At 39.2% G+C, this 22,262-nt stretch overlaps 1 long non-coding RNA gene across 1 annotated transcript; it reads right to left on the reverse strand.

The window, feature by feature from the left end:
• Nucleotides 1–1,106: 1,106 nt before the first annotated feature.
• Nucleotides 1,107–16,181, reverse strand: LOC112661402 (uncharacterized). The gene is made up of 3 exons (XR_003137658.3): nucleotides 14,840–16,181; nucleotides 2,727–2,758; nucleotides 1,107–1,271 (listed from the first exon to the last, which is right to left on the reverse strand). It is a non-coding gene; the product is annotated as an uncharacterized LOC112661402 (long non-coding RNA).
• Nucleotides 16,182–22,262: the final 6,081 nt, after the last annotated feature.

The following is a 22,262-nucleotide window of genomic DNA, read 5'->3' on the forward strand; positions in this document are numbered from 1 at the left end:
GGCGCTCTTGCTCCTCCCCCTAGATGCTGCAGCTTCAGCACACACATATCCTACATATGGCTAGCTCTTCCAAAGAGATGTAGTATTTAATTTTAAACTAGCCCATTCTGAGTCATTGGTAATGTTCCCAATGGCCCACTCAAGGGGTATAGCAATAGGGATTCTTCACATCCTTTCTCCTAGGCATTCATACATTTAATGGGTTTAATCACTTGAGTGCATTTTATTTCTAATGTATAGTAATAATATCGATCACGTATTGAGCCAGACACTGTGTGAAGCACTTAATAAGCATCATTGCATTCAATTACCCCATTCAGGCCTTACAAAAGTCTGTGTGCAGGCTTCTGAGCCACATTTTACTAGCTATGAGGCAGCTTAGGATCAGGAGAGCAGCTCAGTGTTCAACCAGACTCAAATTTATGGGAGTAGCATCAGACATTTCAAGGTCAAGGATGAAAATGGAACTAATTTCCATTCTTGCTGAAGGGTGAGGGCAGTGAAGGAAGAGAACCCGTTAATATGAGCAGTACAGAGACAGCACAATAGCTAAAGCCTAGTGGACAGACAGTAATGGAATGGAATTACGGTCTTTCAACCACTCTTAAAGCAATTTAAGTAATGCCATTTTCCAAACCACTCTTTCTGATAATCTCTAGTTTCAGTTGCTTACTCGGGCCAAGCGTCCAAACCATCATCAAAGCTCTAGACCAGGGATCCCTGGGTGGTGCAGCGGTTTGGCGCCTGCCTTTGGCCCAGGGCACGATCCTGGAGACCCAGGATCGAATCCCACATCAGGGTCCCGGTGCATGGAGCCTGCTTCTCCCTCTGCCTATGTCTCTGCTTCTCTCTCTCTCTCTCTCTCTCTCTCTCTGTGACTATCATAAATAAATAAAAAATTAAAAAAAAAAAAGCTCTAGACCAGAGCACCTAATTTAGTAAATATATCAAATAAGTGAACTTATTTATTATTCATTTAAAGGTATGGCCTTCCCCCAAGATCTTTGCAGTATTACTGATACCCCAAAATTTAGTGGGTTAAAAGAACAAAAAATGTATTATATTTATGTCCATAGAAGAGAAATTCAAGATTAACTTACCTGAGCAATTCTGGCTTAGGTCTCTCGTGAGGTTGCAGTTAGATGTTGCCTGAAGCTGGAGGAGCATTTCCAAGATGGCTCGCCCACTTGACTGGCAATTTGGTGCTGTGCTGGCAGGAGGCCTCAGTTACTTTCTGTATTCATTTCCCGGAGCATCCACAATCTGGGTGGCTTAAAACAATAGATTTGTTCTCTCACAGTTCCGGAGGCTAGAAATCTGAAGCACCAGTGTCTTCAGGGCCATGCTCCCTCTGGAGGATCTATAGGATCTGGTCCCTGCCTTTCTCCTGGCTTCTGCTGTTGCCAGCCATCCTTGGCACTCTTGGCCTTGCAGATTCATCACTCCAATCTCTGCCTCTGTCTTTACCTTTGTTCTACACTGTGTGTGTCTGTCCCTTTTTTGTTTTACACCTAGAGAGAGATAACATGTGTGTGCATGCAAGCTGGGGCGGGGGGGAGGGCAGAGGGAGAAAGAATCTTTCTTAAAAAGTTCTAATTTAAATTCAATTTAATTAACCTACACTATATTATTAGTTTCAGAAATAGAACTCAGTGATTCATCAGTTGCATACAATACTCAGTGCTCTCCTTAATGCCCATCACCCAATTACCCCATCACCCTACCCACCTCCCTTCCAAAAACAGTTTGTTTCCTATACTTAAGGGTCTCTTAGGGTTTGCATCCCTCTCTGTTTTCATCTTATTTTATTTTGAGGGAGAGGATCTTAAGCAGGCTCCACAGTCTCAGCACAGAGCCTAAGACGGGGCTCAGATCATGACCTGAGCCAAAATCAAGAATCGGATGCTTACCCGACTGAGCTACCCAGGCATCCTAGTCTGTGGCCCTTTTTTAACTCATATAAGGACACTAGTCATATTGGATCATGGGCCAATCCTGCTCCAGTATGACATCATCTTAACTGATTACATGACCCTATTTCCAAATAAAGTCATATCTGGGTCTAGAAAGAACATAAATTTGGAGGGAACAGTATCCAACAGAGTGTACTCTCCATGTGGGCCTCCTCATAGAGCTGCTTGAGAGCCTAAATGACATGGCAAATGCTCTCCCAGAGCAAGGATCTAAGAGAGCCAAGGCCATTCATTTATGGCCAGACATCAGATGTCACATACCATCACATCCACTGTATTGTATTCAGTGTGGGGGGATTAGACCAGGACACAAATATCAGGAAACTGGGATCACTGAGGGCCAGTTTGGAGGCTGGCTACATGATACACATTTCTCCACTTGAAAAATATATTCATCCCTTCCCCAGGTCTCCTAAATGCTCATCCCACTACAACATTGGCTTCTGCTAGGTTTTTAAACACAATGACCTTCAGGTTCTTAGCTCTTTTGTTTATCTGAACAACTGTCTGAGGTTTGACCCTAGAAGTTTCTTTTAACACAATTCTTAACAAAATATTTTATAGCTACACTCTGCCTTCCTTACACCATAGTTTTCTGAGATAAAGCTCTGCTTGGAAGCCATTTCTTAATTTTAACATTATTTGCCATATAGAGGTCTGAGAATTTTCAAAACCAGCAAGTCATGACCCCTTTATATTTAATAGTCCTCTCTTTAGCTTCTTTCTTAGCTCATATATATTTTGTAGACATACCTTGGAGATATTGCTGATCCAGCTCCAGACCCCTTCAATAAAGCAAATACCACAATAAAGTGAATCAAATGAATGTTTTGATATCCCAGTACATATAAAAATTATAATTACACTATACTGAAGTCTATTAACTATGCAATAGCTTTATGTTTGAAAAAATAATGTATATATCTTAATTAAAATACTTTATTATTAAAAAATATTAGCCATCATTTCAGCTTTTAGCAGGTCAATTCCTGATCAGAAGCCACCAAAGCAAATATAATAATAATTTAAAAGTTTGAAACATTCTGAGAATTACCAAAATATGACACAGAGATATATACTGAGCAAATGCTGCTGGGAAAATCGTGCCAATAGACTAACTTGACATGACCTTCAGTTTGTAAAAAATAAAAAAATAAAATAAAACAATTTGTAAAAAATGCAATATCTGCAGAGTGCAATAACGCAAAGTATAATAAAATGAAGTATGCCTGTACTTTAGAGTAAGAGGAAGCCAGACAGCATCTTGAAGATGCTACATGGAAATCTTGTAAGTCAGTCAGTTTAATAGGTACATTTTCTACTCTTTTAGAAGAGATATCATGCATGCCCGGACTATTAAAAAGATTGTTGTGTCTGCTTTAGGTTTCTCTAGCTCTCTTTACGCATACATACTCATATATCTCCTGCATCATTTAAAGTGAGTTGTAGACCATACGACCCTTTACTCATCATGCATCTTCTAAAAATAATACCCTGACACATAATTACAATTCAATATCATATCTGAGAAAACTAGCAATGATTTTATAATACTATGTTGCATCTGTCTTTTAAGATTGTATTGTTGGGTCTTTTTTTAAATCAAGATCCAACCCAGGTGAATGCCATATGTTTTGTTCATCTCTTCATCCCTACATGTGTTGTTTTTTTTAAATTTGTTTTTATGACATTGACTTTCTGAAGACTCCAGTGTCTTAGAAAAACTTCCCCCTGCGGATTAGTCTAATTCCCCATGGTGTCATTTAACATGTTTTGCCATCTCCCACTTCCTGTAACTTGGAAGCCTAGAGCTACATTTCCAAAATGGTAGCCACATATAAATATTTGACATTAAATTGCTTTATGAAGATTAACTTTAATTTAAAAATCTAGTTCCTGGGGATCCTTGGGTGGCTCAGTGGTTTAGAGCCTGCCTTCAGCCCAGGGTGTGATCCTGGAGTCCTGGGATCAAGTACCACATCAGGCTCCCTGCATGGAGCCTGCTTCTCCCTCTGCCTGTGTCTCTGCCTCTCTCTCTATGTCTCTCATAAATAAATAAAATCTTTTTTAAAAAATCCAGTTCCTCCATCTCACTGGCCTCATTTCAAGTGCCCAATAGCCACACGTAGCTAGTACCTACTGTATTAGTGCAAATACAGTACATTTCCACCATCGTAGAATATTCTATTGGATAACACTACACTTGAGAGTTATATACAGAATAAACATTTTTGGCATGACTACTTCTTTTTTTAAGTTTCTGTTTTAATTCCAGTTAGTATAAAGTGTAATATTAGGTTTGGATGTATAATATAGTAACTCAAAAATTCCATAAATCATCCTGTGCTCATCACAATAAGTGAACTCCTTAATTCTCATCACCTATTTAACCCATCCACCCTCCCCACTCCCCTTTGGTAGCCATCAGTTCTCCACAATCAAGAGTCTGTTTCTTTTTTTTTTTTTAAGATTTTATTTATTTATTCATGAGAGACATACACAGAGAGAGGCAGAGACACAGGAGGAGAAAGAAGCAGGCTCCCTGCAGGGAACCTGATACAGGACTTGATCCCAGGACTCTGGGATCACACCCTGAGCTGAAGGCAGATGCTCAACTGCTGAGCCACCCAGGCGTCCCAAGAGTCTATTTCTACATCTGAAACTAAGTATGTACTTTATGTTGGCTAATTGAATTTAAATAAAAAATATGCCAAAAAAAGTATTTTTCTTAATTTGTTTTTTTCTTCCTTTGCTATTTTTGTTTGTTTGTTTCTTAAACTACACGTGAGTGAAATCATATGGTATTTGTCTTTCTCTGACTTATTTTGCTTAAGATAATACCCATTTGTGGTATTATGTATACCATAATACCTCAGTGCATCATTGCAAATGGCAATATTTCATTCCTTTTGATGGTTGAGTAATATTCCATTGAATAAATATCCCACATCTTCTCTATCCATTCATTTGTTGATGGACATCTGGGCTCTTTCCATAGTTTGGTTACTGTGGACATTGCTGCTACAAACAAGAGGGTGCATGTACACCTTCACATCACTAGTTTTGTATCCTTTGGATAAATACCTGGTAGTGCAATTGCTGGGTCTTAGAGTAGTTCTATTTTTAAAATTTGAGGAACCTCCACACTGTTTTCCAGAGTGGCTGCACCAGTTTGCATTCCCACCAACAGTGTAAGAAGGTTCCACTTTCTCTGCATCCTTGCCAACATCTGTTGTTACTTGAGTTGTTAATGCTAGTCATTCTGACTGGTGTGAGGTGGTATCTCATTGTGGTTTTGATTTGTATTTCCCTGATGATGAGTGATGTTGAGCATTTTTTCCATGTGTCTGTTGGCCATTTGTATGTTTTCTTTGGAGAAATGTCTATTCATGTCTTCTGCCCATTTCTTGACTTGATTTTTTATATTTTTTTGGGTATTGAGTTCAAGTTCTTAGACTTTGGATATGAGCCCTTTATCTGATATGTCAGATATCCTTTCCCATTCCATTTTGTAAGTTGTCTTTTATTTTTGTTGATTGTTTCGCTCACTGTGCAAAGACTATTTATCCTGATGACGTGCAATAGTTCATCTGCTTTTGTTTCTCTTGTCTCTGGAGATGTGTCTAGGATGAAGTTACTGTGGCTGAGGCCAAAGAGGTTGCTGCCTGTGTTCTCCTCTAGGATTTTGATGGATTCCTGTCTCATATTTAGGTGTTTCATCCATTTTGAGTTTATCTTTGTGTGTGGTGTAAGAAAGTAGCCCAGTTTCATTCTTCTGCATGTAACTGAATTTTCCCAACACCATTTCCTGAAGACACTGTCTTCTTTCCATTGGATCTTCTTTCCTGCTTTGTCAAAGATTAGTTGACCATACGGTAGAGGGTCCACTTCTGGGCTCTCTGTTCTGTTCCATTGATCCCTGTCTTTGTGCCAGTACCATACTCTCTTGATGACTATAACTTTGTAATACAACTTGAAGTCTGGTGTTGTGATGATTCCAACTATGGTTTTCTTTTACAACACTACTTTGGCTATTCAGGATCTCTCTGGTCCATACAAATTTTAGAACTGTTTCACCTCTGTGAAAAATGCTGGTGTGGGACACCTGAGTGGCTCAGCATTTGAGCATCTGTCTTTGGTTCAGGGCACGGTACTGGGTCCTGGGATCGAGTCCCACATCAGGCTCCCCTTAAGGAGCCTGCTTCTCACTCTGCCTATGTCTCTGCCTCTCTCTGTGTCTCTCATGAATAGATAAAATCTTTTAAAAGAAATGCTGCTGTTAGTTTGATAGGGATTGCATTGAATGTGTAAATTGCTTTGGGTAGCATAGTCATTTTAGCAACATTTTTTCTTCTAATCCATGAGCATGAAATGTTTTTCAATTTCTTTGTGTCTTCTTCAATTTCTTTCGTAAGTGTTCTATAGTTTTCAGAGGACAGATCTCTGACCTCTTTGGTTAGTTCATTCCTAGGTCTCTTTTGTTTTTTTGGTGCAATTGTAAATGGGATTGATTCCTTGATTTATCTTTTTGCTGCTTCATTGTTAGTGTACAGAAATGCAACAGACTTCTGTGTATTGATTTTATATCTTGCCACTTTGCTGAATACCTGTATCAGTTCTAGCAATTTTTTGGTGGAGTCTTTCGGATTTTCTACAGAAAGTATCATGTCATCTGTGAAGAGTGAAAGTTTGACTTATTTGCTGATTTGGATGCCATTTTGTTGTTGTTGTTGTTGTTGTTGTTGTTGTCTGATTGCTGAGGCTTGGACTTCCAACCATGGTGAGAGTGGGCATCCATGTTGTGTTCCTGACATTAGGGGTAAAGCTCTTAGTCATTGTAAGTCTTTTGTGTATGCCTTTTATAATAATGAGGTATACTATCTCTGTCCTTACACAGTGGAGAATTTTTATCAATAAAGGATACTACATTTTTTCAAATGCTTTTTCTGCATCTACTGAGAAGATCATATGGCTCTTGTCCTTTCTTTTATTAATGTGATGTATCATGTTGATTAATTTGCAAATATTGACCCATCCTTGCAGCTCAGGAATAAATCCTACTTGGCCATGGTGATAATCCTTTTAAAGTACTGTAGGATCATATTTCCTAGTATTTTGTTGAGAATTTTTGCAACCATGTTCATCATGGATATTGATCTGTAATTCTCCTTTTTGATGGGGTCTTTGTCTTGTTTGGGGGATCAAGGTAATGCTCATAGAATGAGTTTTGAGGTTTCTATTTCTATTTTTTGAAATAGTTTCAGAAGAGAAGTACTGGTTCTTCTTTAAATGTTTGGTAGAATTCCGCTGGGGAGCCATCCAGCCTTGGACTCTTGTTTGTTGGAAGATTTTTGATTTTTGATTACTGATTACTGATTCAATTTCTTTGCTGGTTATACATATGTTCAGGTTTTCTATTTCTTCTTCTTTCAGTTATGTTAATGTATATGTTTCTAGAATTTCTTCCAGATTGACTAATTTGTTGGCATATAATTGCTCATAATATTCTCATAATTATTTGTATTTCTTCATTGTTGGTTATGACCTCTTCTCTTTCATTCATGATTCTATTTACTTGGGTGTTTGGGGTTTCTTTTTGATAAGTCTGGCTGGGGGTTTATCGATCTTATTAATTCTTTCAAAGAACCAGCTTCTAGTTTTGTTGATCTGTTTTTCTTTTCTTTTGATTGATTTCTGCTCTAATTTAATTATTTCCCTTTTTCTGCTGGCTTTAGGCTTCATTTGCTCTTTCCCCAGCTCTTTTAAGTGTAAGTGTAGGTTGTGTGTTTGAGACTTTTCTTGTTTCTTAAGTAAGGCCTGTATTTCTATATACTTCCCTCTTAGGACTATCTTTGCTACATCCCAAAGATTTTGGACTGTTGTGTTCTCATTTTCACTTGCTTCCATGTATTTTTTCAACTCTTTAATTTCTAGGTTGACCCATTCATTCTTTAGTTGGATGGTCTTTAATATCCATGTATTTGTGGTCCTTTCAAATTTCTTCTTATGATTGAGTTCAAGTTTCAAAGAATTGTTGTCTGAAAATATGCAGGGAATAATTCCAATTTTTTGGTACTAGTGGAGACTTGATTTTTTTAAAACGGTTTTATTTATTTATTTATTTATTTATTTATTTATTTATTTATTATTTTATTTGAGACACACAGAAAGAGGCAGAGACATAGGCAGGAGAGAAGCAGGCTCCCTGCGGGGAGCCCAATGTGGGACTCAATCCCAGGACCCCAAGATCACGACCTGAGCCAAAGGCAGACATGTAACCACTGAGCCACCCAGGTGCCTGAGACCTGATTTGTGACCCAGTATGTGGTCTATTCTGGAGAATAGACTTGAGAAGAATGTGTATTCTGTTGCTTTAGGATGAAATGCTCTGAATATATCTGTTAAATCCATCTAGGCCTGTGTGTCATTCAAAGCCCTTGTTTTCTTGTTAATCTTCCGCTTAGATTATCTGTCCATTGCTGTGAGTGGGGTGTTAAAGTCCCTTGCTATTACTGTATTATTAACAATGAGCTCTTTTAATTTTATTTTTAACTGATTTATGTATTTGGCCTCCTCAATGTTAGAGACATAAATATTTACAATTGTTAGATCTTCTTGTTGAATAGACCCCATTATTATGATATAGTATCCTTCTTCATCTCTTCTCTCCCCTTCTCCCCACTTTTAATCAGGAGGTGTCTTTGGGTCTAAAATGAATCTCTTGTAAGCAGCATGTTGATGGGTCCATTTTCATATCCTGTGTCTTTTGACTGGAGCATTTAGTCCATTTACATTCAGAGTAACTATTGAAAGATATGTATTTAGTGCCATTGTATTTCCTGTATAGTCACAGTTCCTGTAGATTGTCTCTGTTCCTTTCCTTTCTTTGTTACTTTTGGGTACTCTCTCTGCTCAAAGGATCCCCATTAATATTTCTTGGCTTGGTGTTCACAAATTCCTTAGTTTTTGTTTGTCCTGGAAACTCTTTATCTCTCCTTCTATTCTGAATGACAGCCTTGCTGGATAAAGTATTCTTGGCTGCATATTTTTCCCATTTAGCACATTGAATATACCATGCCAGTCCTTTCTGGCCTGCCAGGTCTCTTCAGACAGGTCTGCTGCCAGGCCTTTGTGTCTATCCTTGTAAGTTAAGGACCTCTTGTCCTGAGCTGCTTTCAGGGTTTTCTCTTTATTTTTGAAATTTACAATCTTCATTGTTATATGTTGAGTTGCTGACCTATCTTTATTGACTTTGAGAAGAGTTCTCTGACCTTCTGGACCTGAATGCCTGTTTCTTTCCCCATATTAGAGAAGTTCTCACCTATAATTTGTTCAAATAAACCTTTTGCCCCTCTCCCCTACTCCTCATCTTCTGGGACCTTTATAATCTAGATTATACTTTGCTCTATGGAATCAGTGAGTTCTGTAAGTCTCCCTTTGTGATCTAGTAGTTTTTTTCTCTCTTCTTTTAGCTACCTGTTTCCATCATTGTATCTTCTATATCACTGATTCTTTCTTCTGCTTCATTCATCCTCATTTTTATGGCCTCCATTTGGGGCTGCATCTTGGTAATAGCATTTTTAATTTCTGCCTGACTAGATTTACTTCTTTTATTGCTACAGTAAGGGATTCTCTAGTGTCTTCTATGCTTTTATTCAAGCCCAGCTAGTATCTTTAAAGTTGTTTTAAATTTTAGTTCAGATATCTTTCTTATATCCGTATTGATTGAATCCCTGGCTATGAGTACTATTACTGCCTGCTCTTTCTTTTGGGGGTGAATTTCTCCATCTTGTCATTTTTCCAGAAAAGAAAGGAAAAAAGAAAAAAACAATAAAAACAACAACAATGACAACAAACTTCAGGAAGTGTTTGTAGTGTAAGCTGTGTACACCATGCTGTTGCATTTTGGCTGCTCTTTCCCACTGGTCCATCTTCTACAGAGTTCCTCCTTGCTTGGAGTTGGGAAGTGTTTGGACCTTTAACTAGGTGTGCTTTGATTTGTTTGTAAATATAGGCCTGTAAAAGAAAAAAGAAAAGAAGGGGGGGAAAGCCTGATCCAAGATGAGGGAAATGGAAAAGGAACAAAAGTGCAAACAAACAGACAAAAACTATAAGCCTGATTCCAAAGAACAAGAAAGAAAGAAGGAATAAAAGAGTAAGGAAAGAAGAAAAGAGAAAAAAAAATAAGAAGCCTGATCCAAAAAAAAAAAAAGGAAATTAAAAAACCAACAAATGAACAAAAATTTATAAGCCTGATACCAAGAAAAAGGATGAAGAGAAAAGAAAAAAAAAAGAACAAATATATATATATATATATAAGATAAAAATACATATAAAAGATAAAACATGGAAAATATATTTTTTAAAAGATTTTATTTATTTATTCATGACAGACAGAGAGAGAGAGAGGCAGAGACACAGGAGGAGGGAGAAGCAGGCTCCACGCCAGAAGCCCGATGCGGGACTCGATCCCGGGACTCCAGGATCACGCCCTGGGCCGAAGGCAGGCGCCAAACTGCTGAGCCACCCAGGGATCCCCAAACATGGAAAATATAAAATAGAAATATTTAAAATTTAGAAGAGGAGGAAAATACAAAAAGAAAACACCATCTTCCCCTATTCCCACAGGAAGCTAGTGTCTTGGAGCATTCTTTAACAGGAGACTTGGTAGATGTGGGGGCCTGTGTTGGTCTTTTTTTAAATTTTATTTATTCTTTTTTAAATTTATTTTTGATTTATTTATTTTTATTCATGATAGACATAGAGAGAGAGGGGCAGAGACACAGGCAGAGGGAGAAGCAGGCTCCCTGAGGGGAGCCCAATGTAGGACTCAATCCCAGGACCCCGGGATCACGCCCTGAGTCAAAAGCAGATGCTCAACTGCTGAGGCACCCAGCTGCCCCTGAGTTTCTTCTGAGGGAGAAGCCTGCTGAGCTGGCTTACAAGGTTACTGACTCCTTTAAAGATGCCCCTGCCAGGTGCGGGGGAGGGAGGGGGGGAGGGGCAGGTTTTAGCATAGGGAACTCCAGACTCCACTGGACATGCTGTGTTTCTCTCTGAAGTCTGACTGTTCTGGGGCAGGGGGACAGGGAGGAGGAAAAATGTGTCATCACTCTGCCTTTTTGTCCCTGGGGAGGAAAACTCCTGGCTACCAATGTTTCGGAGGCCCTCAGAAAAGCAATCTCCTGTGCCCTGGGCTGTCATCAGTTCTTTGCCCTTAACCTGTCTATTCCTGGGCTGTCAGCACTCCTGGAGCCACAGATGTTTTGTACTTTATCTCAGGCTAGTGGCAGAGATTCAAAACTCCAAGTATTTTTGTTTTTTGTTTTTTGTTTTTAATTTAAAAAAATTTGTAAAGATTTTATTTATTTGAGAGAGAGGGTGAGTGAGAGAGAGAACATGAGCAGAAGAGGGTGCCGAGGGAGAATCATACTCCCCACTGAGCAGGGAGCCCAACGCAGGGCTCAGTCTCGGGACTGTGGGTTCATGATGCTTAACTAACCGAGCCACCTGGCATTCTCAAAACTCCAGATTTGAATGGACCTGGCAAAGTGTGGGCCCACTCCCTTGCCCTGGAGGAGAGCCCTGGGGCCTGCACCGTCCCATCCAGTCCCCGAAAAAGCAGTTGCATAGTGTCAAGGAGGAGGCTAGAGATTATTGTAATGCTCGGCGAAAGCTGGAGCTGCGTTATAGGCTGTCGGGCCCTCCTCAGGCCCCTACTCCGTTCTGTCCCAGAAAAGCAGTCTCAGAGGCTTGAGTTTATTGTGGGAAACCTTGAAACGCAGCAGCCAGGTGGTCTGCAATCTGCCCTTGTGTCTGCTCTCTGCTCAGTTCTGCTGCAGAAAAGCAGCCACTCGGTGCACACACAGAAATTTAGGCCTACTGCGGCTCACCGTCAAAAGCTGAGAGGTTTTCTTCCTTCTATGTGCATCTCTGATCCTACTGTTGAACACCATTCAATGGTTCCCAGCTGGTCTCTTGTCCTTGGAGAAGCAGAAGATGCTTTTCCAAATGTACTCTGGGAAGGGGAGTGATCTCTCCCAGTGTGACCCAGGGGATCTCCTCAGCGTGGCCCATTATGTGATCCCTGCCCCCTGTGCTCTCCCCCACTTTCTCTTTCTCCCTGACTTTGCTCTGCCAAAAGGGTTTCCTCTCCTTTGCAGCCGCATGGCTTTCCTCTCCCTCAGTTCACATCTTTGAACATCGCATCTGCCACATTCTCCAACTGTGCAGACTTTCTTAATCCTCAATCCTTAAACTTTAATTTGTAGTTATTCAAGGTGGTTGGATGTTGATCTCCCCGTGTTGGAAGGACGAGGCAAGCCCATGGTCCTGCTACTACTCTGTTGTCTTACTTCCACCCCATCTCCTATTACAATCTTTAAGTCTATCTTGTCCCATATAAGTATTACAATTCTTGATTTTTTTTTATAAATTTATTTTTTATTGGTGTTCGATTTGCCAACACATAGAATAACACCCAGTGCTATTGCACACCTCAGTGCCCGATTTCTTTTGATATCCGCCTGCATGATAGCTGTTTCTCCATCTCCTCACTTTAAATTTTCCAATTTCTTCTGATCTAAAACGAGCCTCTTGTAGGCAGCATAAATATGGGTCTTGCTTTTATTTTTTTGATCTCATCTGTCAACTTATGTCTTTCGATTGGAGTGTTTAGTCCATCTACATTCAAAGTAATTATTGACAGATATATATTTATTGTCATTTTTTTTATTTGTTTTGTGGTTGTTTCTGAAGATTTCCTCTAACCCTTTTTTGTCTTTCTCTCTTTCTTGGTTTGCTCATTTCTTTAGTGATATGTTTGGATTTCTTTATCTTTATTCTTTGCATATGTATTAGTCTTTTTTGATTTGTGGTTACCATTAGGTTTGTATATAACCCCATCTGCATGTAACCATCCACATTAAGTTTATGGTCATTTAAATTCGAACCCATTCTTTACACCTCTCCTCATGTTTTAGGTATATGCTATTATATTTTATATCCTTTCATTTTGTTAGGTTCTTGACTGACTTTTCTTTTTTTTAAGATTTTATTTATTTATTTATGAGACACACAGAGAGAGAGGCAGAGACATAGGCAGAGGAATAAGCAGGTTCCCTGCGGGGAGCCTGATGTGGGACTCAATCCCAGGACCCCAGGTTCACACCCTGATCCAAAGGCAGACTCCCCTGAGCCACCAGGCATCCCTTGACTGACTTTTAATAGATATATTCATCTTTACTGCTTTTGTATTTCCTTTCTCTATGCTGTCACTTTTGGTCTTTTCCTTCCACTCAAAGTGTCCCTTTAAATATTTCTTGCAGGGCTGGTTTAATGGTCATGAACTCCTTCAGTTTTTTGGAAATTCTTTATCTCTCCTTCTATTCTAGATGATAGCCTTGCTACATAGAGTATTCTAGGCTGCAGATTTTTCCCATTCAACACTTTGAATATATCATGTGTCTCCCTTCTAGGTTGCAAAGTCTGTTGAATAATCCCCTACTTGTTTTATGCGTTTTCCCTTGTAAGTTACTCGTGTGTGTGTGTGTGTGTGTGTGTGTGTGTGTGTGTGTCTCACTGCTTTTAAAATTTTTCTTTATCACTATATTTTGCCAATTTAATTACAATAAGTCTTGGTGTGGGTCTGCTTTTTGTTGATTTTGATGGGAGATCTCTGTTCCTCCTGGATCTGGATGTCTGTTTCTTTTCCCAGATTCTGGAAGTTTTCACCTATTGTTTCTTCAAATAAATGTTCTGCTCTCATTTCTTTCTCTTCTGCACTATATGAGTGTCATTAAATTTTCAGTCACTGAGTTCCCTAAGTCAATTTTCATTTTGCATAATTCTTTTCTCTCTTTTGATCATCTTACTTCCATACTCTTCTAGATATTAATTCATTCCTGTTTGTTTCAGCCTGCTGCTCCTTTCATCAAGCATGTTTCTGATTTCATTTATTGTGTCCTTTATCTCTGCTATGTTATTCTTTATCTCTGTATTAAGGGTCTGACTCATGTTTTCCCCTCTCTTCTCAAGTCCAGTGAGTATTCTTATGATCATTACTTTAAATTCTTTATCAGACATGTTTCTTTCATTTGTTTCACTTAGTTCTCTGGCTGCGGTCTTGTTTTTTTCCCTCATCTGGTCTGTCTTTTCATCTTATTTAAGTCTCTGTGTTTTAGGAAAGTCAGTTACTTCTGTTTTTGAGGCTAACAATCTTATGAAGAAGAGGTCCTGTAGTGACTTGCCATGTAGTTCCCCTGTTCTCCAGGGCCTGGCATTTCCAGGAGTGTCTCCAATGTGTGCTGCATGCACTCTGCTGTTGTATCCTGGGCACTTTATCCTTAGGCCAGACATTTGCAGAGGCTCTCTGACTGTCATGGGCAATGTCTGGTGCCTGGCCTGAATGGGTCATGCTTTAACTAGGTGTGCTCTGGTGTGTTTATGAAATGAATTTTGTTGCCACTGCTACCAGAACTGAGGTTCTGCAAAGCTTATGAGTGGGGAGACACAGTGTGAGCATTGGTTTGGTGGTCATCTGGGGCAGAGGGTCCTCTGGCCTGGGACTGAGGCAAATGTGACTGGGAGGTGTAGCTCCACAGGAGTAGGAGTGACTTGGCTTGGTGTATGCTAGTGAGGTAGTGAGTATCCATGTTGTGTTGGTTCTGACAGGTGGCTTTGTATTTATGCTGAGGGTCTAGGGAGGGAAATGTCACCTGCCAATTTCTTTGCTCCCAGAGGGATCTCTCTGGGAATGCTATCTCTCTGAGACATACTTTGAGATGAGCAAATAACCTCCCCACTATGTCCCAGGTACTCTTTAGACAACTATTTTGACATTGTACATTCCTAGACTGTTTGCCTACCTTTTCTCCAAGAGCAGCTCCAATGCTTCTGACTTCTTCCAGAGCTAAGCATCCTAACTTTTAAACTCCAGGAAGGTACACATAAATTGTGTACATGTTATTAGAAATATCAGACTCTCCCCCACTCTATGCATCCTTCTCTGGTCCCATCAGCCTGGATCCTATATCCTGTGATGGAAAAGGTTTCTAAGGAAAATAAAAGAGAATAAAAGAATTTTAGATCTGAAAGGAAATTTCAACATCATTTTCACAAACGTCTGAGGAAACTGAAGCCCACAGAGGCTCAAAACTTGTCCTAGGTCAACTGATGCTAGTTTGAGGCAAAGAAATGGCCTTAGAAAAATGTCTTCTTACTACCAGCCAGATTCATACATCAGAGTTGAGAATATCATGTGGAAGCTGAGATCAGTTAGTATTGCTAACCCTATAACTAATAATCATAAAAACACCTTTTAGTGTTAGACACTGTATTTAAAAACATAAAAATACAGTGTTAGGCACTGTATTTTAGTCTTTTTTAAAAAATTACTTTCCATAATTCTCACACCCACCCATGAGATGCAGTATGAACAGAAAGTCTGAATAACAGGAATTTATTTTTTCAGGTAATAAAAAAATGGTTCACTGGTTCAGCAATTCAGTGATGTGAAAGCAGGTACCTCTGTGATTATCTTGGTGATTCTTTCCATCTTGGTCCTAGAGTAGCTGATGCAGCTTTAGAAATCACATCAATGATGAAAGCTGAATGAACTAGTATGTGGTAGTGCCGGTGACTTCAGTCTCATTCATGAGAAAAGTCCAGTCTATCCCAGAAGCCCCAGAGTAGACATGTACAGTATCTTTCATTGGCTAAAACTGTATCACATGATCAGTCATATGAATATGATGGGAAAATGACTATGATGGGCAGCTCTTCCAGCTTCGATAGAACAGATAGGCAAGGGAATGGTAGTAGGAGGTGTTCCTTGCCTCATGGGTCAGATAAGAAAGCTGATGCTCAGAGTGGCAAAACACTTCTCGCAAGATCACCCAGTGAATAAGGCGGAAATGTTTTGACTACAAAGCTCATGACTACAAAGAACGGTGATGAAAACTGATGTTGATCTGAACACTTTAAGAAGAGACAGAATCTGTGTATCCTCAAGAACAGAGGAGAGCAAGATGTTGCTACTTGAATAATGAATTGAAGAAGGCCTTTCAGAAGAAGAGATGCCTGCTGGTATTCACACATGTTTGGTAAGCGGATATCTTAAAAGATTTCTATGCATTCCACCCTTAATATATATTTAGTGCTGTATGTCATGTATCTATACATTTAATACTATACACGTCCAATGCTATATTTCACATATATTTCATAAATATTTAATGCTATTTCATATTCTTCCTAGCCTTCTCTTTTCTTTTTTTTTTTAATTTTTATTTATTTATGATAGTCACACAGAGAGAGAGAGAGAGAGAGAGAGAGAGGTGCAGAGACATAGGCAGAGGGAGAAGCAGGCTCCATGCACCAGGAGCCCGATATGGGATTCGATCCCGGCTCTCCAGGATCGCGCCCTGGGCCAAAGGCAGGCGCTAAACCTCTGCGCCACCCAGGGATCCCTGCCTTCTCTTTTCTATGAGAGCTTAATCTTGCCACTCTTGGTCTTGCCAATCACACACCCCTCAAGAAAATGTTCCCCACAGTTGGCGAGGAATGCATGTGATAAAATAATGCAAACTGGAACAAAAAAAATTACCCCTTCAAATTGGTAATTTTATATAGACTAATGATTATATACAGTGTTGGCAAAGGCTGGTGGAATAAATCAGTAGTCTTTCTAAAGTTAATGTGTATCAAAAGCCCTAAAAATCTATATATACTGTGACTTAGCAATTCAAAAAAATAAATGTCGATGCATATAAAAATTAGTAATAAGCATGCTCAGCGAAGTATTATTCACAATAGAGAAAAATGAACAACTTATGCAAAAAAACAAGTTGGAGAACTATATTAATATCATAAATTTAAAAAGGAAACAAAACACCCATATGGAAAAATTATAAAGAAAAGTAAGGGGATTTTAACATAAAATGCAGGATAATGGTAGGGGATCCAATGGGGTCAAGGTTCACAGGGACCTTAGTTTTCTTGAGTGGGAAGCCAATGTGGTGTGTTCATGTTATTATTGTATTTAGTCTGCATCATTGTTATGCTAACAAATTGTGAGCCTTTATCACAATATAGACTGATTTTCACTGGAGCCACTTTACTGGCAGTTTGTAGATCTCAGCTCCACAGTCATCCTGGGACCCAGATTCTGCCGTTGTCCACAGTGTGAGACTCTGAATCCAGGCTCCAGAAAGGGAAGGAGAGCCTTTAGGCTGGGTTACCTGCGTCCTCACTCCACAACCAGCTTGGCCCCACCTGGCTGCCAAGGTCTGGGAGACGTGGGCCCAGCTGAAGAGGAACTGGCTGGCATCTAGCTAGCATCTACCACAACATCTCATGCTAAGTTACACTCATTCTTCTGAATGTGTACAATATTTTGTTATTTAAAAATGAAAAACAGAGGAGGAATGAGGGTGGCAGAGAAGTAGGGGGACCTCAAGCTTGTCTCATTCATCGAATACAGCAAGTTATCAAACCATGCTAAACACCCAAGAAATCACTTGGAGGTCTGAGAGAAAAAAAACTACAAGTCTACAAGTAGGAAAGTGACCACATTTTGGAGGTAGGAGGTGTGGAGAGGTGACTTGGGGGAGATATAGCTGTGGATACGGTGGCAGGGAGAGAGTCTGCTTACAAGGCCACCTCAAAGTAGTATAGGCACAGAACACAAAATCTTAACTTTTAAAAGTCTGCTCCAATGGGCGTCATGCTTGGCCTCAAGGTGCTCAGGTGGTGAAGGTGGCGGAATTCCAAGAGTCACAGTGTGGCCTGAGGATGGCACCAACCTGTTACACTGTTCCCAGACATAAGAGTGGGAAGGCAGCTGAGAATCAAAGGTCTTGGTACCAACTTTCTGTTTTGTTTTGCCATAAACTGCAAACTGCTGTGTGGTTGTGCAATTGCTTTTCTGGGACCAGCTGGCAAGCAGCAAAAGTGTGGCAAGACTCTCCCCCTGAGGAGTAGAACAGGTCTGACCCACAGGGAGTCCCTAAAATTTGGAGTTTTGAAACGCAATCATGCTCCTAAGATTTAAAAAAAAAAAAAAAAGGCTCAGACACAGGCAGGTGAATGCAAGGTTCAGGTGGAAACCAGGAACACAAGAAGGGTGATTGGTTGTTCTTCTGTGAGGGCTCACTGAAGAGTGGGGGGGAAACTTTCAACTCCCCGCATGGTGTCAACATATTCATCCGGCCCAGCAGTACTGAAAGCCTTTAGGGAGCTAAATAGCACCACCTAGTGAAGGCCAGAACTGCTTACACCGAGCTCCACCCCTGTGTGCCCTGGAGGCACATTTCCACCGAAACAAGTCAGCCTGAGAATCATCATAGCAGGCTCCTACCCCAGGAGATGAGCACAAACAGCTCCTTGCCACAAAGTCTACCGATCATAGAGTGCTGCAAAGCTTCAGTTCTAGGGGAAATAGGACCTGGCTTTCTTTTTACTTTTATTCTTAATTTTTTATAATTATTTTTTCATTTACTTTCTTATTTTTTAAATCCCCCTTTTAAACATTTTATTATTAATTTTAAATATATATATACTTTTTAATATTTTTTAATATTTTTATTTTCAGGTTTTTCCCGCTTTTTTTCCTTTTTTCTCTTTTTCTTTGGGATCTAGATATTTTTAACAAGCAGATCAAAAACACACCTAGGTTCTAGGTTTTGTTGGGGTTTTTTCCTTGCTTTTTTGGCTTTTTTTTTTTCTTTCTTCTTTTCTGGACAAAATGGTGAGACAGAGAAATCCACCTCAAAAGAAGAGCTGGAAGTAGAACTCGTGGCCAGGGATTTAATCAATACAGATAAAGTAAGATGTCTGAACTAGAATTTAAAATAATGATTATAAGGATACTAGCTGGGCTTCAAAAAAGTATACAAGACACTAGAGAATCTCTACTGCAGAGATAAAAGAACTAAAATCTAGTCAAATCTAGGCCAAAATTTAAAATGCTATAACTGAGATGCAAATGCTGTAACCGAGATGCAATCCCAAATGGAGGTCATAAAAATGAGGATAGATAAATCAGAGCAGTAAATCAGTGATATAGAAGATAAAATTAAGAAAAATAATGACGTTTGGATGCTTGAGTGGTTCAGGGGTTGAGCGTCTACCTTCAGCTCAGAGCATGATCTCAGGATTCTGGGATCGAGTCCCACATTGGGTTCCCTGCAGGGAGCCTGTTTCTCCCTCTGCCTATCTCTCTGCCTCTCTCTCTCTCTCTCTCTCTGTATCTCTCATGAATAAATAAATTTTAAAAAAAGAAACAAAAGATAATAAAGTTGAAAAAAAGAGGGAAAGAAAGGTAAAGGATAAATTAATAATAAAATGTTTAGGGAACTCAGTGACTTGTTAAAACATTAATAACATTAATAACATTCATATCATTGTTGTCCTAGGAAATGAAGAGAGAGATACAGGGGCAGAAGGTTAATTCAAACAACTTATAGCTGAAAACTTCCCTAATCTAGGGAAGGGCACAGACATTAAAATCCAAGCACAGAGAATTCCCATTAAATTCAACAAAATCCAGCCATTGCCAAGGTATATCATAGTCAAATTCACAAAATATAGACAAGAATACTGAAACAGCAAGGGAAAAAAAGAAAGTCCTTAACCTACAAGGGAAGACAAATCAGGTTCACAGCAGATCTGTCCACAGAAACATAGCAGGCCATTAGAAAGTGGAAGGAAATATTCAACCTGCCAAATGGGAAAAAATATGCAGCCAAGAATTTTTTATTCAGCAAGGTTGTCATTCAGAATAGAAGGAGAGTTTGTTTCCCAGACGGGGTGCCTGGGTGGCTCAGTCAGTTGAGCATCTGACTCTTGATTTCTGCTCAGGTCTCAGGTCATAGGATGGAGCCCTGTGTCAGGCTCCACACTCAGCAGGGAGTCTGCTTGAAGTTCTTTCTCTTCCTCTCCTTCTGTCCCTCCCCTTGCTCTCTCTCTCTGTGTCTCTCTCTTTCAAATAAACAAATCTTAAAAAAAAAAAAAAAAGTTTCCCAGACAAAAACTAAAGGAGTTTGTGACCACTAAATCAGCACTGCAAGAAATTTTAAGGGGCACTCTTTGGAGAAAAAAAGCAACAAGGACTAGCAAGGACCAGAGAACATCACCAGAAACACCAACTCTACAGGTAACACAATTACACTAAATTCATATCTTTCAGTGATCACTCTGAATGTAAATACACTAATTGTGTCAATCAAAAGACAGAGTATCAGACTGGATAGAAAAACAAGATCCATCTATATGCTGCCTATTGGATACTCATTTTAGACTTAAAGACACCTGCAGACTGAAAGTGAGAAATGGAGAACCATCTATCATGCTAAATGGACATCAAAATAAAGCTAGAGTATCCATACTTATATCAGATAAACTAGATTTTAAAGCAAAGACTGTAACAAGAGATGAAGAAGGACCTTATATCATACTGAAGGGGCCTATGCATCAAGACGATCTAACAATTGTAAAGATTTATTCCCCCATCTTGGGAGCACCAAAATATATAAATCAATTAATACTAAACATAAAGAAACCCTTTGATAATAATACAACAATACTAGGGGACTTATATACCCCACTTATAGCAATGGACAGATCATCTAAGCAGAAAATCAACAAGGACACAATGGCTTTGAATGACACCCTGGACGAGAAGGACTTAACATATATTTAGAACATTTCATCCTAAAGTAGTAGAACACACATTGTTTTCCCATGCACATGGAACATTCTTGAGAATAGATCACATACTGAGTCACAAACTAAAAGTCAACAAGTACGAAAAAAAACAGGATCACACCATACATATATTCAGACCACAATGCTATGAAACTGCAAGTCAACCACAAGAAAAAAAATGGGAAGACCTCAAATATGTGAAGGTTAAAGAACATCCTACTAAAGAATGAGTGGGTTAACCAGGAAATTAGAGAAGAAATTTAAAAAAATACATGGAAACAAAATGAAAATGAGAAAATGACAGACATCTTTGGGATGCAGCAAAGGTGGTTCTATGAGGGAAGTATATTGCAATACAGGCCAACCTCAAGAAATAAGAATAGTCTCGAATACCAAAACTAACCTTACACCCAAAGGAGCTAGAAAAGGAATAGAAAATTAAGCCTAGGGATCCTTGGGTGGCGCAGCGGTTTGGCGCCTGCCTTTGGCCCAGGGCGTGATCCTGGAGACCTGGGATCGAATCCCACGTCGGGCTCCCGGTGCATGGAGCCTGCTTCTCCCTCTGCCTATGTCTCTTCCTCTCTCTCTCTCTCTCTCTCTGTGTGTGTGTGTGACTATCATAAATAAATAAAAATTAAAAAAAAAAAGAAAATTAAGCCTAAAGCCAGCAGAAGGGAAATAATAAAGATTACACAGAAATAAATGATATAGAAACAAACAAACAGAAACCTCAGTAGAACAATTTAAGAAAACTAAGAGCTAGTTCTTTGAAAGAGTTAATAAAATTGATAAGCCCCAAGGAGGCTTATCAAAAAGAAAAGAGAAAGGATGTAAATACATAAAATCATGAATGAAAGAAGAGAGATCATAATCAACACCACAGAAATAAAAACAATTGTAACACTATGAAAAATTATATGTCAACACACTGGGCAACCTGGAAGAAATGGACAAAGCCCTAGAAACCTACAAACTACCAAATCTGGAACAGGAAGAAATAGAAAATTTGAACAGATCAAAACCAGCAAAGAAATTAAATCAGTCATCAAAAGTCTCCCAACAACAAAAGTCCATGGCCAGATGGATTCCCAGGGGGCTTCTACCAGACATTAAAGAAGAGTTAATACCCATTCTTGTGAAACTGGTCCCAAAATAGAAATAGAATGAAAGCTCCCAAACTCATTCTGAGAAGCCAGAACTACCTTGATCCCAAAACTAGACAAAGACTCCACTAAAAAGGAGAATTACAGACTAATATCCCTGATGAACATGGTTGCAAAAATTCTCAGTAAAATACTAGCAAATTGAATTAGACAGTACATTTAAAGAATTGTTTACCATGATCAAGTGGTATTTATTCCTTGGCTTTAGGGGTAAGTCAATATTCACAAATCAATCAATATGACACATCACATTAGTACAAGAAAGGATAAGAACCATATGATCCTCTCAGTAGATGCAGAAAAAGCATTTGACAAAATACAATATCCTTTCTTGATTAAAAAAAAAAATACCTCAATAGAGTAGAGATAGATGGAACATACCTCAACATCATAAAGGCCATGCATGAAAGACCCACCACTA

Source organism: Canis lupus, chromosome 18 (assembly GCF_003254725.2).
Source record: "Canis lupus dingo isolate Sandy chromosome 18, ASM325472v2, whole genome shotgun sequence".
NCBI classification, from domain to species: domain Eukaryota; kingdom Metazoa; phylum Chordata; class Mammalia; order Carnivora; family Canidae; genus Canis; species Canis lupus.